At 55.1% G+C, this 15,731-nt stretch overlaps 1 protein-coding gene across 1 annotated transcript in view; it reads right to left on the reverse strand.

Annotated features, from left to right (window-relative positions):
• LOC309685374 (acrosin-like) overlaps window positions 1-15,731 on the reverse strand; it is a gene marked incomplete at both ends in the record, with an annotated part of 139,476 nt that overhangs the window by 14,311 nt on the left and 109,434 nt on the right. The window lies entirely within an intron of this gene.

Consider the following 15,731-nt stretch of genomic DNA (forward strand, 5'->3'; position numbering starts at 1 on the left):
CCCCACAAACCCCCCGAACTGGCCCTGGACACCTCCGCACCACCGCTCCTGCCGCCCCGCCCGCCTGCCTGCCTGCCTGCCTGCCCGCCTGCCTGCCTGCCTGCCTGCCCAGTCTCCCTCTCCCGGTGCCGCTCCCGCTCTCCTCCGTCCCGGTCCGCACGTCTCCCCCGGTACCGGCCGTCGCAGCTCCCGACCGCCGACGCACACCGGAAGTGCTCCCCTTCGCGTCCGCACACCCGCGCATGCGCCGAAGGGCAAACCCGGGCCACGCCCCCCAGCGTCGCCGCGGCGAAAGCGGGCGAGAGGGGCGGGGCCGCGCCGAGGAGAACGACGGGGCGGGGCGGGGCGGGGCGGGGCCGGGCCGGGCCCGTCCCACCGGTTCCCACCCCACCGCTTCCCTACGCACCGGGCACTGTGAGTTCGAAACCATCCCTGCCCTCGCATCCCTCCTTCGCCTCTCCCGCTCACGAAAACCCATTCCCCCCTCACAAACACCCATTCCCCTCACTCCCCCCTCACACAGTCGCTCCCACACCCCCCACCATCCTCTCTTCCTCTCTCGCCCCCCCTTATCTCTCGCCCCCCCCTTTCCCTCTCCTCCCATTCAAAATCGCGCCTCCCTTCCCTTCCCTGCCCTGCCCCGCCCTTCCCCTTCCCCTTCCCCGCCCTTCCCCTCCCCCTCCCCCTCCCCCTCCCCCTCCCGGATAGTTTTTTGGGTTTCGTTTTTTGTTTTTTTTTTTTTTTTTTTTTACATAGGGCATTGGTGTGTTTATTAGGTCTTCTCTTACCCTGGTTTGGTAATTTATAAAATCTAATCAATCATGGTGCGGCTCCCCACTTGCCTGTCCCTACAGGAGTTGTGAAGGATTCAGGTTTCTGTCTACTACGAGGGTCAAATCATTCTTTTCTATTAAAATGGTTTCATACTTCAAAGTTCTGGAATCTGTTAACCACCGGCCAGACTTTTGAGATAAGATAGTTCTTACAGTGTGGGGGGGGTATGTACGATTAGGGTTCTTCTAGAGGTTAATTTTTGGCTTTTTTCTACTAATATTGCTGTGGCCACTACTGCCTGTATGCATGTGGGCCACCCCCAACATACCAGGTCCATTAATTTTGGATAAGTATGCCACCGGTTTCCTTTCTCCGCTCCGTTCCTGCATTACAACTCCATGCACTATCCCTTCTTCCGTGTTTAGAAGAAGGTGAAATTCTTTTTTTTTTTTTTTCTAGGGAGGGGAGGGCTAAACCCGGGGCTTCTATTAACTTCTGCTTCAGTTCTTTAAATTGCTCTTGTTTGTCTTCTGTCTGCTGTATTGGACTGTCTTTTACAAGTTTGTCATACAGAAATTTTATTGAGTGTATCCTTTAACCCATAATTTACAGTACTCTAGTAACCTTAAAATATTCTTTATTTCTCATTTCGTTCTTGGCACACTTAATGCTGTAATTCATTCTGGATTGATTTTTCTTTTTCTTTTGTTAATTAGATGCCTTAAATACTTTACTTCTTTTTGTACAAACTGCAGTTGTGTTGTTGAGACTCTTAACTCTTGTTCTCCAAAAAAAACTATTCAGCAAACGTATCGATGTCTCTTTCTGACTTTTTGCTCCCTCTCTCCCAATACCAACAGATCATTTACATACTGCAAGATTCGTACTGCGGGTTCTGCCTGGAACTCCCCTAAAATTTTCTCTAGCGTCTGTCCAAATAGATTTGGGGATTCTGTGAACCCTTGAGGCAGGGAGGTCCAGCGGAGTTGCTGCTTCCTCCTGGTGTCCGGATCTTCCCATTCAAAGGCAAATAAGTTTCTACTCTCCTCTGCTAACGGACAGGCCCAAAAGGCATCTTTAAGGTCTATTACACTAAACCATTTATGATTATGCGATATTTTACTCAGGAGGGTATATGGGTTCGAAACCACAGGCTGCCCAGTCTGTACTCGTTTATTGACTTCTCGTAGGTCTGCGACTAATCTCTATCTCCCCTCAGCCATCCTGACCGGTAGAATTGGACTATTGTAAGGTGACATCCAGGGTTCCAACAATCCATCCTTCAACAATGAATCGATTACTGGTTTTAGACCTTTCCTCCCCTCATAAGATACGGGATATTGTTTTATCCTTACTGGCCGGTCCTCTTTAACTTCTATTTTCATGCGGGTTCATTTACTTGTGCTGTTTTCTTCTCCTGGCAACGCCAGCAGCAGAGCGGTCGGAGGAGAAGGGTGAGTGCCAGGCTGGTGGTGCAGAGGGGTGCGTGAGTGTGATGTGCGCGGTGGCCCCGGAGGGCACTGAGAAGGGTCGGTTGGTCTGGCTGTGCGGGAGGATGCTCTGCCCACGGCGACGGCCCGAGCAAGCGTGGCCTTGGGGAACTGTCTGGTTGAGCGTTTGTTGGCGTGCTGGAGAAGAGCTGGGCAGGTGTCCCAAAGGGCAGCGTTTGGTGGGACCTCCTTCACCCCAAAGCTTTGTGGGACCTTTTTGAAGCCACCCTGGTGAGGCCTCTGCTCCTTCCACCCAAGTACTTTACGTTTCACACCGTGGAGTGGTCATTTCTGACTGCATCCTCAGCAGGACCTGGGGCCGGTGGCAGTAGCTTCAACTGTGGAGCTCTAGAGACCTGGGAAGGATGGAGGAGAAGGAATGAGGCTCCTGGTGAAGGGAGGGAAGTGAGGAGGTGCAGTGTCCACGCTGGCCTTGAGGAGTGGCTGGGCAGGAGAGGACATGTTGGTGTAGGAGCCATGGAGCAGCCCGTGGCCAGAAGCAGAGGGTGGACACGGGGAGCATGGGCTCAATGTGAGAGGGAGCACAACCTCGGCGCAGCGGGTTTAACTAGAGGGCTGGGAGCAAGAGCGGCGTCCAGCCTGGGCAGGGGAGCTGGGTCTGCTCCTTCTCCACATGAGAAATGGTGGTTTGCAGGTAGCATCTGGTTGCACTTGCTGGAACGCAGAGCGGGAGAGAGTTGTGTCCTGGTTTTCCCCTACAAAGGCAAGACATGGGTGGAAACGTGGCAGTGGGGAGGGACTGGGAGTAACTGGGACCCCCCATCCGCCTCCCAGCCCCATCGCGCTGGGATGGGGCTGCACATCACCCCAGGGTTTCAGGGCTTGAAGGGTTGTCCCCGTGTCCCTGCCGGGCTCACAGTGGTGGCATGCTGCTCTGCATCGGGCTGGGGGTGGCTGGGAAAGGTCTGGCACGCTGGGGCCATCACTGACTCTCATTTTCTCTCCCACCATAGAGCTCCTTGGCGTACCTCTCAGGTCTGTACGGAGCCACCTGGCCGGCGCCTGCTCCAGGCTGAACAACCCCAACTCTCAGCCTGTCCTCCCAGCAGAGGGGCTCCAGCCCTCACAGCATCTCTATGGCCTCCTCTGGCCCTGCTCCAGCAGGTCCATGTCTTTCCTATGTTGGGGGCTCCAGAGCTGGATGCAGTACTCCAGGTGGTGTATCACCAGAGCAAAGCAGAGTGACAGAACCACATCCTTCGCCCTGCTGGCCACACTTCTGATGCAGGCTGGGATATGTGTGGTTTTCTGGGCTGTGATCATGCATTGCCATCTCATGTTGAGCTTCTCATGTCAGCACCCCCAGGTCCTTCTCCTCAGGGCTGCTCTCCATCCATTCTCCGCCCAGCCTGGATTTGGGCTTGGGATTGCCCTGACCCAGGTGCAGGACCTTGCACTGGGCCTCATTGAACTTCATGAGGTTGGCATGTGCCCACCTCTCCAGCCTGTCGTTAGTAGAAGGCCAGGCCTGCAGCACCCCGGTTATCACCCCGGCTCGGGCTCCTGCATGGTGGGGTTGTCCTGCGCTGGGGGGGGAAATCCCACCGAGGGAAGGTCTTGCCGAAGTGGGGGCCGCGCTCAATCTCCCTCTCCCCCATCCCTCCCCAGATCGCCCCGTCAGAAGGTCCCGAGGCCAGCGAGTGGATGTGTCGTGGTTTAGGCCAAATCCACCACTGGGGACCCGAGGGACCTCAGACGGGACCGACAGATGCTCCCCTCTACCCCTCTACAAAGAGAGAGGCAGAGGAGGAAAAAGAGACTTACGAGTTTAGAAGAAACTAAACTACTTTAATGAAATATTAATAATAAAATAAAAGGAAATAATGAAAAATATATACAAAACCGTATCAAGCTCCCGAGATGACAATCACATCACCGGCTGGCACTGGGGCAGTCCCAGGCTGGACTCAGTGACGGACGGGAACTGGATTCCGGATCTGGAGTCAGGATTGGGATCACAGGCAGAGAGAGTCCTCCTCAAACGTCGGCCATTGAAGGAAGAACCCGTGACCCTTTGATCCCTCAGCTTTTATACTGAGCATGAGGCAGATGGGATGGAATACCCTGTTGGTCAGTTTTGGGTCACCTGTCCTGTCCGCTCCTCCCTGCAGGTGGGACCCCACTATGCTTTTCCGCTTCCGACCCTCCAACGTGGCAAATAACAAAGTTGGTTGGCCTTGGCTGTTATGGCAATAAGTATAAGCAAGAGCCTCTCTGCATACCATGCCTGGGCATCAGCTATAAACAATTGGCCTTATCATTCTGAGAGAGTGAACACTGTCTGCACAATATGCAGTTAATTTCAGTTGTTAGAAGAGGCCCAGCTAAGAAGCGAAGTTACTGAACAAAATTGGTTCTGTTTTACCTCAAACCAGGACAGGATGGTCATCATCATGGGGACGCCCGAGGCTCAGTTCAAGGTGCGCTGGGTGGGGGCTGTGGGTGGGGGGGACAGTAAGGGCCAAGTCGAGAGCATCCCTGTGGTCACCACTGTGCTGCCAGCCTGGCTTGGCCTCCCTCAGCACCGGGGGAGCTCTTTGCTCGGTACAGTAGTTTTGATGCTGCTGGACGTGGGGACATCATCAGCTTTGGGGATGGAGGGGCACAGCGGGCGCTGCCTGATGGTTTTCCTTCCCGTCCATCTGCTCCCCAGGCCCAGGGGGTGAATATTTGGGAAGCTGAAAGAGGATAACTTCTTTAACCTGAAAGAAGTGAAGCTTGAAGTCCACATCAAGGTGCCTTCCTTCGCCGCTGGCCACGTGACAGGCAAAGGTGGCAAAACGGTGGAGGGTGGTGCCCCGGGGATGCAAAGTTGGGCATCACCCATCACCCCTGCCCACCCCAGGGGGACAAATCCCGGGTGCTCAGTGGTCTCAGCGATGTCTTGACCCTCAGCCCCCATGTCCTGGTGGTGGTTCTCGTTGGTCCCAAGGAAGGGGGAGACACACAGGGTGCCTGGTGCCGTCGTGACTGTGGCAGTGGAGGATTTTGGCTCTTCCACAACAGAAGCCTCTTGTGGTTCGCTCCAGGTGAACAAACTGTAAAACTTATCCAGTGCGGAAGTCCTTGTGCCACGAGACCAAACCCCGGACAAGAACGAGGAGGTCATCGTTAAAATCATTGGGCATTTCTTTGCCACTCAGGTACAGTTTGGCTGCTGCTTTACCCGATCCTCCCCGGCCGCTTTCATCCACCGAGGAAAGGCACGGGGCTTGCTGAGCCCAGCAGCACCCGAGCGTCCTGCCACTCTTCTTTTGGGAGGTCCCTGTGCCCCCAAGAGGCACTGAAGGTGTTTCGGTAGCTCCCCTGGCTGTGCGAGAACTGAAATTGAAGATTGGCTCGATTGATCTAAAAATGGGTGTTTTGGATGCTGTGCAGAGCAGCACCCAGGGTGTGAATGGACTCCTCGGTGCGGGCAAAGCCACGCGCATCCCACCTGGGTGCATCTTCCATAACCTTGTCTCTTGTCCACTCGAGCAGGATCGCAGCCCCCCAGAAAAATTCAGGTGCTTTCAAGGAGCGATGGAGGAAGCACAAGTTAAAAAAAAAAAAAAAAACCAAACAAAAAAACAACACCCAAACCCGCCTCCAGAATTAATTATGTCACTCCCAGAGTGACAAGTTGGGAGCAGCAAGATGCTCGGTGGGGGCTCGGGGGTGGGGGGTGGCGGGGGGGAGAAGCGGTGCCCTGACCCCCACCTCTTGCTTTTCCCCTCTCCTCCCCAAGACTGCACAGCACAAGATGAGGGAAATGCTCCAGCAGGTGAAGCAGCAGGAGCAGAAACACGCTCCGGGAGCCCCGGCCTCGCAGCACAGCAAGGGAGGCTCCTGCCGTGCCACCCAGCACCGCCTGATGAATGTAACCCCACTGCCGGATATCCCCCCCCCCCCCCCCCCCAAACCCTCCTCCCCCACCCCCAGCAGGTCAGGGGAGCAAACCAAAGACCCCCCCAAACACACAGCCCCCCATTCCCCGCGGCGCTGCGAGGATGCACAGCCGAGGGGTACGGGGAGGGCTCTCTCCATCACACAGCCTCCCCGTTCCTCCTCCCTCGCCTCCCGACACTATCCCTTTAGTTGGACTAACATAGGCAGAGAGAGAGAGAGAAAGAGAGTTTTATTATTATTTTTTTTAATTTTTTTTATTTTTTATTTCCTAAAAGCCACCGGCTTTTCATCCCAGGCATGGCCAGAGGAGATCGCCCAGCGTTGGGGGGGGGGAAGTTGGGCAGCGGTGCACAGCGCAGCGGCTCATCAGTTTTTAGAATTAATATAACATTAATGAAACTAACGTCAATTTTTAATTTTTGTAAGGATTTTATTTATTTCATTTCAGAGGGGGTGGGGGCGGGAGAAGGATGTCTGTTTTTTAGCACAAGCCGGCTTTTCTAGAGGTTAAAGGAAAGGCCGTGCTCAGCCGTAAACGCTTTAGGGAAAGATCCCCGTTGCAAGGAGAGAAGGGGGGAAAGAGGGGCAGGGGGGGAAAGCCACATTTCCAAGCGGATGTCAGCCCAGGGCTGGGGGAAAAAAACAAAAATTCACTAGCAAATTTTTTTTTTTTTTAATTTCAAAAATAAAACACAACCCCCAATCCCAGATGACACACACACATCCACACACAAAAACTACCTCAGATTCTCATACCTCAGCACATTGCGCTTGTGTTTCCCTTTTAGAGATTTTCTATGCCTTGTAAAACTGATAGCTGGAGCATTATTTTTGTTTATTTTCTTAATTAAAAAAAAAAAATGAGTTGGAAAACACGCTCTCTACTGAGTGCGAGGCGGGAGAAGGAAAGCAATCCCACGGGTGCCAGAGCTCTTCCATAGTCTCCTTCTGCTGGCTGAGAGCCAGGGGCCGTTCCTTCGGAGAAAGCTTGAGAGATGCTTAAAGAGAGAAAAAGAAAAAAAAAAAACAACAAAAGAAAAACAGGTGGGCAGAAGAAAAAAGGGGGGAAAGAAGAAAAAAAAGAAACAAAACCCCCAAATATAAAAAAAAGAAAGGTAGAAAGGAAAAAAAAAACCAACCAAACCAAGGAAGGAAAGTTGTGAAAGCCATCGGGCAAGAGGAGGGACGAGAGCCGGGGGGGGAGGTGGCGGTGCCAGTGCCGGCCCCGGGGGCTGTGACACCACACTGCAAAGAGTTCTGTGAAAAAAACCAACCAAAACCCACCCAACGACAACAACGTCAAAAAACAGAGAAATCTCTCCAGCTCACACGAGCCTGAGCTTGCTCTCCGTTGCTTTCTTTCCAGTGTCTCGGGGGGGTCATGGCCGAGCTGAGATTGGGGGGTGGTGGTGGTGGGAGTTTGCCCCATGGCTGTGATGGGGGGAGAAGGGGTGGGTGGGGAGTGGGGGGTGTGGTGTGCGTTTTTTTTTGGGGTGGTGGTGGTTTTTTTGCCAGGTGTCGCTTTACCCAGTGGCTCGGGGAGTGTGACGAAACGGGAAAAAGGGCTTCACTGAGAGGTTCAAATTAACAATTTCTTTAGACTTCACTCACAGGTCCAATACATCACTATTGCAAGTTCTGTGTGTGCAATGGCGATTACACTATTGTGGTTTAGAAGCAATTAGCGGGATCCACTATTGCGAGCTACAAATGCCCCCGACAAGTAGCAACGCAAACCACAAGGGCGCTAGATATTAATGCCTTAGAAGAGTGCACCAGTCACAAACTCAATCGCATGCCCTATACCGTACAGATGTTTCTTAGTCACTTACCCTCTCTCTCTCAGGTGAGGTCGCTCCATCCCGGGGAAGTTACCCTGTACAGCGTCCTGGATGGGGGGGGACAGATCTCCTAGGGGCCAGCTGTATCCTTGGAGGATTCCCCATTTGTCTCCCCAGACCCTGCGGTTTATATTTCCTGACTCGGTGAGGGTGCAGGATTATGCCCGAGTGGATTACACTGTCTGGGATATTTCCCTCTGGTGGTGCCATAGCGAAGTCTCTGTTGCCAATTTGTGATGTCCGGCGCTCAACGTCACGGGAAGAGTGGTGGGATGGGACTCGGGGCATTTTGTTTGTTAAGGGCCATTTGGTTTTGGTTGTTCTGTGCCATCTGGAGATAAGCCCGGGCTGAGCTGTTTTGCAGCTCCCCCCAAGTTCTCTCAGCACAGCCACGGCACGGCGGGGATGGAGCTGAGTGGGATGGCAGCTCCCTGCCTCTCACCTCTTGTGCTCTGAAACCGGCTTGGCTGGCTGCTCCCACACAGTGTGTTACTGGCTTGCCCAGCAGGTAAAGAACCCAGATTTGGGACGCCACTGGGGTGTCCGTAAGGGGTCCTGGGGGGGACTCCTGCAGGCCAGAGGGAGTCTGGGGTAGCCCTTCAAGGATCTGGGGGACCCCTCTGGTGCCTCTGGGGAGGGTTTTGTGGCTGGAGAGGGCCGAGCTGGTTTCAAGAGGTGCTTCCTCCCTTTCTCCAGCCCACCCAGCTCCATTTAACATTTCCCATGGGGGGCACCCCAGGGTTGCGCGGCTGCACCGCAGCTGGTGCCAGGAGGGACTCCAACGTCCCCCCCACAGCTCACCTGGCTCCGCTCGTGATGCTTTTGATGGGGCTCAGCGCGGTCTCTTCTGTGCTACGGACCAAGCGGCTCCAGGTAGGTGACTGCTGCACCGCACTGTGCCACAGCGTGGGGTGGGGTGGGGGGCTGCGGCGCGGGGCTGGGAGCTGCTCCCGTCTCACCCAGCTCCCGGGGTCCTGCAGAGGGACTGGAAGAAGCCAAAGCAAGGGACGACGGACGCGAGAGCCCGCCTGCAGGAGCAGAGCGGTGAGTGGCCCTGGCACCGAGCACCATGCAAACAGCCCACACCCCACGGCAGCCCTGAGCTGGGGCTGTGCCGGGGGCTGCCGGCCGCTCACTCCATCCCCTCCCTCAGCAGCTTCTCGGCTAGCGGATGAAGGATGGGAGCTCAAGTCAATGCAGGAGAAGCAGGGAGTGTGTGGGAGACCCCCAGATCCTGCCCCAGACCCTCAGCCAGTGCCCTGCCCTGCCTGCGCTGGGCAGCCCTGCCCGCCTGCTGAGGAGGGGGTGCTGCCTGCGGGCCCCGACGGAGGAGACAGGGTGCAGCGGGTCTCTTCTCTCTCCTCCTCTGCAGGGCAACCGAGGAGGCAGTGAGGAGGGAGCACCGGGCCCCACAGGACCCACTGGGCTCCCTGCCAACCATATACCATCTGAGCAGTGATGCCTCTCTCTACCCCCCGCCCCCCCCAAGTCCCCACGTCCCCCTGCCCTCCTCTGCCGCCTATAGGTCCTAGCAGTGGGGACAGCTCCTTCTGGTCCAGGCACCCCGTGGGCTCCTGGGCCCCCCGAGGGCCACCGCAAGAGCCCCTGCAGCCTGTGCTCGCTGGCCAACTGGGAGGACTGCAGCAGCCTGTTGAGGAGCAGCTCCTCTTCCCAGAGCTCCCTCTACCACTTCCTGGAGCCCTGGCCCAGTGCAGCAACAGAGCCAGTGGTGCTCACACACTCAGGACACCCCCGCTCTCCCATGGCTGCTGGTGGAGCAGTGGGGAAACTGGGGCTTGTGCTCAGCCAGGAGCCTCCACAGGAGCTGCCAGCAGGGACTGAGAAAGAGTGGTTTCCCACGCAGGGAATGGAACTGAGTGTGGAAGCATACGCTGTGGAGCTCTGAGCTGCTGCGTGGTGCCAGGTCTATCTAACGTCAAGCAGTACATTCCCAGGAGACGTCACTGCTGACAACTCTTCCGAGGAAGCGGGGCCGTTTCTGTAGTCGTAGCCTGCCTGGAGAAACAGCCCCACGGAGCCAATAGTCTGCTGAGCAGCAAGGGAGCAGAGTCGCTGACTCTCAAACAAGGACTGAAGTACAGCAACTCACTCTATTGCCTTCCCCCTTCGCCCGCTGCCTCCCACAGTTTGGAAGAAAAGAACCAGGGAGCTCCAAAGGAGGGGACCCCTCCCCCACTCCCCCAAATCTGCCCAACATCCCCAAAGCTCCCTCACGACACGGGACTCCTCCCACACACCTCCACTCCCCTCACCGACAACCCTCCCCCTCCCCCAACGCTCCAAAAAGCAGCAGTCCTTAGGGCAGACTCCTTAAGCTGACTCCACAGCTACGGCTCCCCGTCGGCTCTGGGGGAGACAAGGGGGCCCCGGGGCTCTCCGTGGGCTTTAAGGGGGTCCCAGGGCTGCCCACGGGCTCCCAGCAATGCCCGTGCCCAACACCCACCCCCGCTTCAGGAGGCCCAGCGCTGACACCCCCCGACCCATCTCGGGGGTACCTGGGGGGACTCGGCCGTGGGCTGGAGGCGGGCGAAGGGGGCACGGCCGGGCTGACCTGCCGGGGGGGGCTGAGAGCGGAGCCCAGAGCGGAGCCAAGCGCCCGGCCAGGCCGGTCCCGGGCACCCTGCGCTGCGGCCGGGGCTGCCGCCACCTGCGGGGAGCGAGCGGGGGGTGAGGGGGCGGCAGCGGGGGACGGGGGGGGGGGCTGAATCGGTCCTGTTTCCCCCGGGGACCCCCCACTCGGCTCTGCCCCCCCCAAACAGGCCCAGGCCGCCCCCCGAGTCCCCCAGCCCGGTCCCGCCACCCCACAAACCCCCCGAACTGGCACCGGAGACCTCCGCACCGCTCGTGCCGCCATACCCCCCCGCTCCCCCATCTCCCCCGGTACCGACCGCCGCCGCACACCGGAAACGTTCTCCTTCGCGTCCGTCCACCCGCGCATGCGCCGAGGGCCAGACCCGGGCCACGCCCCCCTGCGGGGGGGTGGGGGGAGTGGGGCCGCGCCGAGGAGAACGAGGTCCCCTCAGCCCCGCGCCGCCGCTTCTCTCCGCCCCGGGCACTGCGAGGCCGAAGAAACCAGCCCAGCCCTCCCCAAAATGAGCCGGGACCCCCCGAAACCAGCCCAGCCCTCCCCAAAATGAGGGTGTCCCTGGCACCCTCCTCCCGGCTGGGATGTGTCACCGCGGGGGCGGCCAGGGGCACCAAAACGGCCCAAAATGGGGGAGTTCATGGGGTCTTTGGACCCCCTGAACGGGCGTTTCCTGCGGGGCGACCCCCCCCCAGCACTGGGGGAGAAGGAGCCCACCCCTTCGCCTCCTGCCACGGGATCGGGCCCTGCCGCCACAAAAAAGGGGGTGTCAGCACCATTTTAGAGACAGAATCCATCCAAAGGTTCTCCAGGAACATTTGGGACGGATGCTGGGTACAGGCATCCATACGGAGCTGGTGGGGAGAGAAAAAATCCAAATCGGGCTGGCAGAGACCCACGGGCAGCTCTGAAGGACTCGGCGGGGGGGGTTAATTACAGTTCCCCATGTTATTGTAGAGATCGATAAACCAATAAAATACTCTCAATTCCTTTTAATACGCTGTGACTGTGTCACCCGGACAAAGAACACATGCACGGGATGCCAAAAATGGTATTGCCCAAAGCAGAGACAGAGACTGTCACCGATCGCATTTGCATCCTCCAACAATTAATGGCTTTCTCCCCAAAAATGCTTTAGCTTCTGCGCACCTTCATCAAATCAATATCTCTGAATTGTGGCTGAAAAACCTAAAGAAATGGGCAATGAAACCGGGAAGGGAGGAGCGGGTTTGCCAGTGAGACGGGCGCTGCTCCTTCTATTTGTCTGATCCCGTGTGTGAAGCCAGAAAAAAGCAGACGGAGGCAGCGCTGCAGGGACTTGGCACTGATTTAAAACACTATGAACAATATCTTTACGGATATTCACTTACCAGGAAAAAAATTGTACTTAAGAAGGGTTCAAAACTGCTTTAGGGAGGCTGAAAAACTGCTTTGGAAGGGTTAACCAACTGCTTTAAGTAGTGTTCAACACTCCTTTCAGGAGGGTTCCAAACTGCTTTTTGCAGCAGGGAAGCTGGGAGAAACCCCGCATTTCCCATCTGGAAAACCAACAAAAAGAAAGAAATAATCCACAGCCTCACTGAGGCCGCAAAGGAAGAAAACTTGTCAGCTGGGAGCCCAGCGGCGGCACTGCAGTTTTGGGGGTGGGTTGTGTGTGCCAGAGCGCCTTTTAGCACCTCCTCGGGCACATTTCTTTTCCCTCGGGGCTGAGATGTAACAGGGCCTTCTCATCTGGCCAGCTTTCCATTGCGCTCATTAATAGGGGTTGCCATTAGAATACCCTGGGAACCTTTTGATGGTTGTGCTTGCGTTGTTAAGTTTTGCGGGTTTGACCTTTGTCATTGTCTGGATCTGTGGTAGAGGGAAACGTCCGGCAGAGACCCCGCCGGCTCCTACCGGCCACAGCCGCCGCCGGCCTCTATGGCAGGCGGTGATCCCATCCAGACTCCGCCGGCTGAGATCCTGCCGGCTCCTACGACAGCCCCCGCTGCCCCCTGCTGTACACTGTACCGGCACAGCCCCCACCAGCCCCCCCGACGGACATCCCGCCTGCACAGCCCCCGCGACATACATCATCCCTGTGCAGCCCCTGTTGGCCCTGTGACAGACACTGATCCCATCCAGACCCCACCGCCTCCCATGACAGCACCCGCAGCTGCAACAAGGACCAGACCTACTCTGACCGTGGTGATGGCTGATGCAGCTGAGCTACAGACACAGTCGGTGCCGGTATCAGCCACCTCTGTGCATAAGAGGAAACGTGCAGTAGGGCCAGACAGCAATGGGCAACCAGGGACATCATACAATGAAGGAACAGAGGAAACTACTCCATCATTAGCCCCAAGTGAGCTGCGAGACATACGTAAGGATTACGGCCGTCAGGAAGGCGAGCGAGCGATTCCTTGGCTACTCCGATGCTGGGACACTGGAGCCAAGAGTTTGGACTGAGATGGTAGAGAAGCCAAGTGGTTGGGACCACTGGCTAGAGATTTGGGTATTGACAGGGCTCTTGGAGGACCACCACAATCCCTCACCCTCTGGAGGAGACTCTGTGACGAAATGGGAAAAAAGTACTTCACGGAGAGGTTCAAATTAACAATTTATTTGGACTTCACTCACAGGTCCAATACGTCACTATTGCAAGTTCTGTGTGTGCGATGGCGATTACACTATTGCAGTTCAGAAGCAATTAGCGGGATCCACTATTGCGAGCTACAAATGCCCCCAACAAGTAGCAACACAAACCACAAGGGCGCTAGATATTAATACCTTAGAAGAGTGCACTGTGGGAAACCTCGGCTGGTCCGAGGGATCAGAATGTGAGTTTAACGTTGACCTTGAGCAGATATCCGTGTACCCTTGAAGAGACTGGGGAGTCCTGAGAAGAGCTGAGTAAAAAGATAAGGGTTGGCAAACATCCTGGCTCTGACCAGAGCATGAACAGCGTGTGATGTGAGAGCGTATGGGGCAAAAGTAGAATGCTGAATATATGCATAGATAAGCACCCGGGTAAAAGAATATAAAAAAGCACTGCTTGTTAAATAAAGAAATTGGATTGCTGCAACTTGATGTCCAGTGTCGTGTCCGTCCCAACAACAACTGGTGACCCCGACGTGATTCTAAGGAAGAAGACGACTGGAAATAGTTGTGGGGACGGAGCCCAGTGAAGCTGAGGACAGTGGGCAGAGCTGTTGATGGATCCGGATCATATTTAAGAAGACACCTGTAGTAGGTGAGCCACCAGGGACATGGGAGGGAAGTTAACTAAGGAGGAGCAGACTATCCTCTCCACATGGATGCTGTTGTTGAAACGGCAAGGTGTAATCCTCCCTGAAGTGACTTCGCGAAAAATGCTACTGTGGGGAAAAGAACGGGGAGTAAAAGTAACATCGGTTACAGCATTTAGTATAACGCAATGGACAAAGCTGGGGCAGACTTTATTTGAGGAAGCTACGTGCGGCTCAAAAACGGCTGTTGAGTTGTTAACTACGTGGCGACTTTTATTAGAGACAATAAAGAACTTTTATTGTCTCTAATAAGAGCAGAGAGATTTAGCAGGAGGGAGTGAACAGCCGTCCGCAGCCCCTGCGCCATTTGTCTCTAAACCTCGTGTTGATGATTTAAAGGGGCAGGAGATTGCTGCTCGGGAAAATAAAGGACTGCTCCCGATGAACACAAAAGATAAACAATATAAATATGTATTACCTCGCGACCAAGCTGCAAGTGAAGGTGCTAACCGATCGGGATTTGTATTGCCTAGAGACCAAGTCGAGAGCAGTGAAGAGGTCCAAAAGACCCCTCCGGAGGAGGTGCTCATCCCTTGTGAACCTCCTAATCCACCCTTCCCTTATCCACCTTTGCCTCCTGAATCGGACAATGAGGAGGAAAGCAATTTGATCGACTGGGGCAATTCTCCTCCAGTTTCTGTCCCTTCTGCCCCACCTCCCCCTTGTCCTTCTCACACTGATGTAAAATCGCAAATAGAACAAGGGGGTCCTCTCTGTTGTTCAAAGTATCCCCGAACTTGGGACTTACCACCAGTTCAAGTGACGGTTAAACCCCGAAACCCTGTCCGATTTTGGAGGGAGGTGAAGCAAAAAGCGATGGAATTGGGTGAATGGGACTTGTCAGAGAAAATACCTGTTTCACTTTCTCATGCCGAGTCTCCTAGTACAGAAATTGCCGAGCCTGCTGCTTTTCCTGTAGTATACAATGACCCTGCATCAGGCAGCCCCAGGAACATATGCCCTATTCCTGGAAAGTGATTCAGGATTTGCAGAAAGCTGTTGCTCAGTACGGCCCGAACTCTCCTGCAGTAATGCAACTCATAAGATTGCTGTCCTTAGAAGCGATGACTCCTTATGATATTCAACACCTCGCTCAGGTTATTTTTCAGCCGGTGCAGTTAACAGTTTTTAGAAGCATTTGGCAACAAAGAGCTGAGGCACAAGCTGTGGCTAACTTACAGTTTCCACAAGGGGACCCTCGCTATGGTAATGGCGCTGAAGTATTAACAGGGACGGGTCAATCTAATAATCCACAGCACCAGGCGCAATGGCCCCCCCTTGTGTTAGAACAAGTGAAGCAAGTAGGAATTGAATCATTAATCCCTACTGCCGAGTTGGCAGAGCCAAAACAGAAATATACCACTATTAAGCAAGGTACTCGTGAAGCATTTCTTCCATTTGTTGAGAAACTGCAGGCAGCCGTTGAGCGACAGGTGTTTGGCACTCACCTCCGTGAGATGCTACTGAAACAGCTAGCCCGAGATAATGTGGACTGCCAAAAAATAATTGAAGCTTTGCCAGGTGATCCCACCTTAGAGGCCATGATAACCACATGTGCTAAAGTTGGGTCTGTGGAACATAAAATGACTGCACTTGCAACAGCAATGGCAGTAGTGCGTGTGCAAAGCCTAAAATGTTATGGGTGTGGTCAGTCGGGCCATGTAAAAGCAGAGTGCCCTAGAAAGAAGCCACAGAGAACTGGCCCTCAAAAGCAGAGTACAGGAGGTGCTGCAAGCATGATGTGTCATCGATGTGGAAGAATGGGACATATTGCTAAGCAATGTCACTCAAAATATCACTTTAATGGGCAACCTATACCATCGGG

This window comes from Vanellus vanellus, assembly GCF_965231255.1.
Source record: "Vanellus vanellus genome assembly, contig: HAP1_SCAFFOLD_29, whole genome shotgun sequence".
Taxonomy (NCBI): domain Eukaryota; kingdom Metazoa; phylum Chordata; class Aves; order Charadriiformes; family Charadriidae; genus Vanellus; species Vanellus vanellus.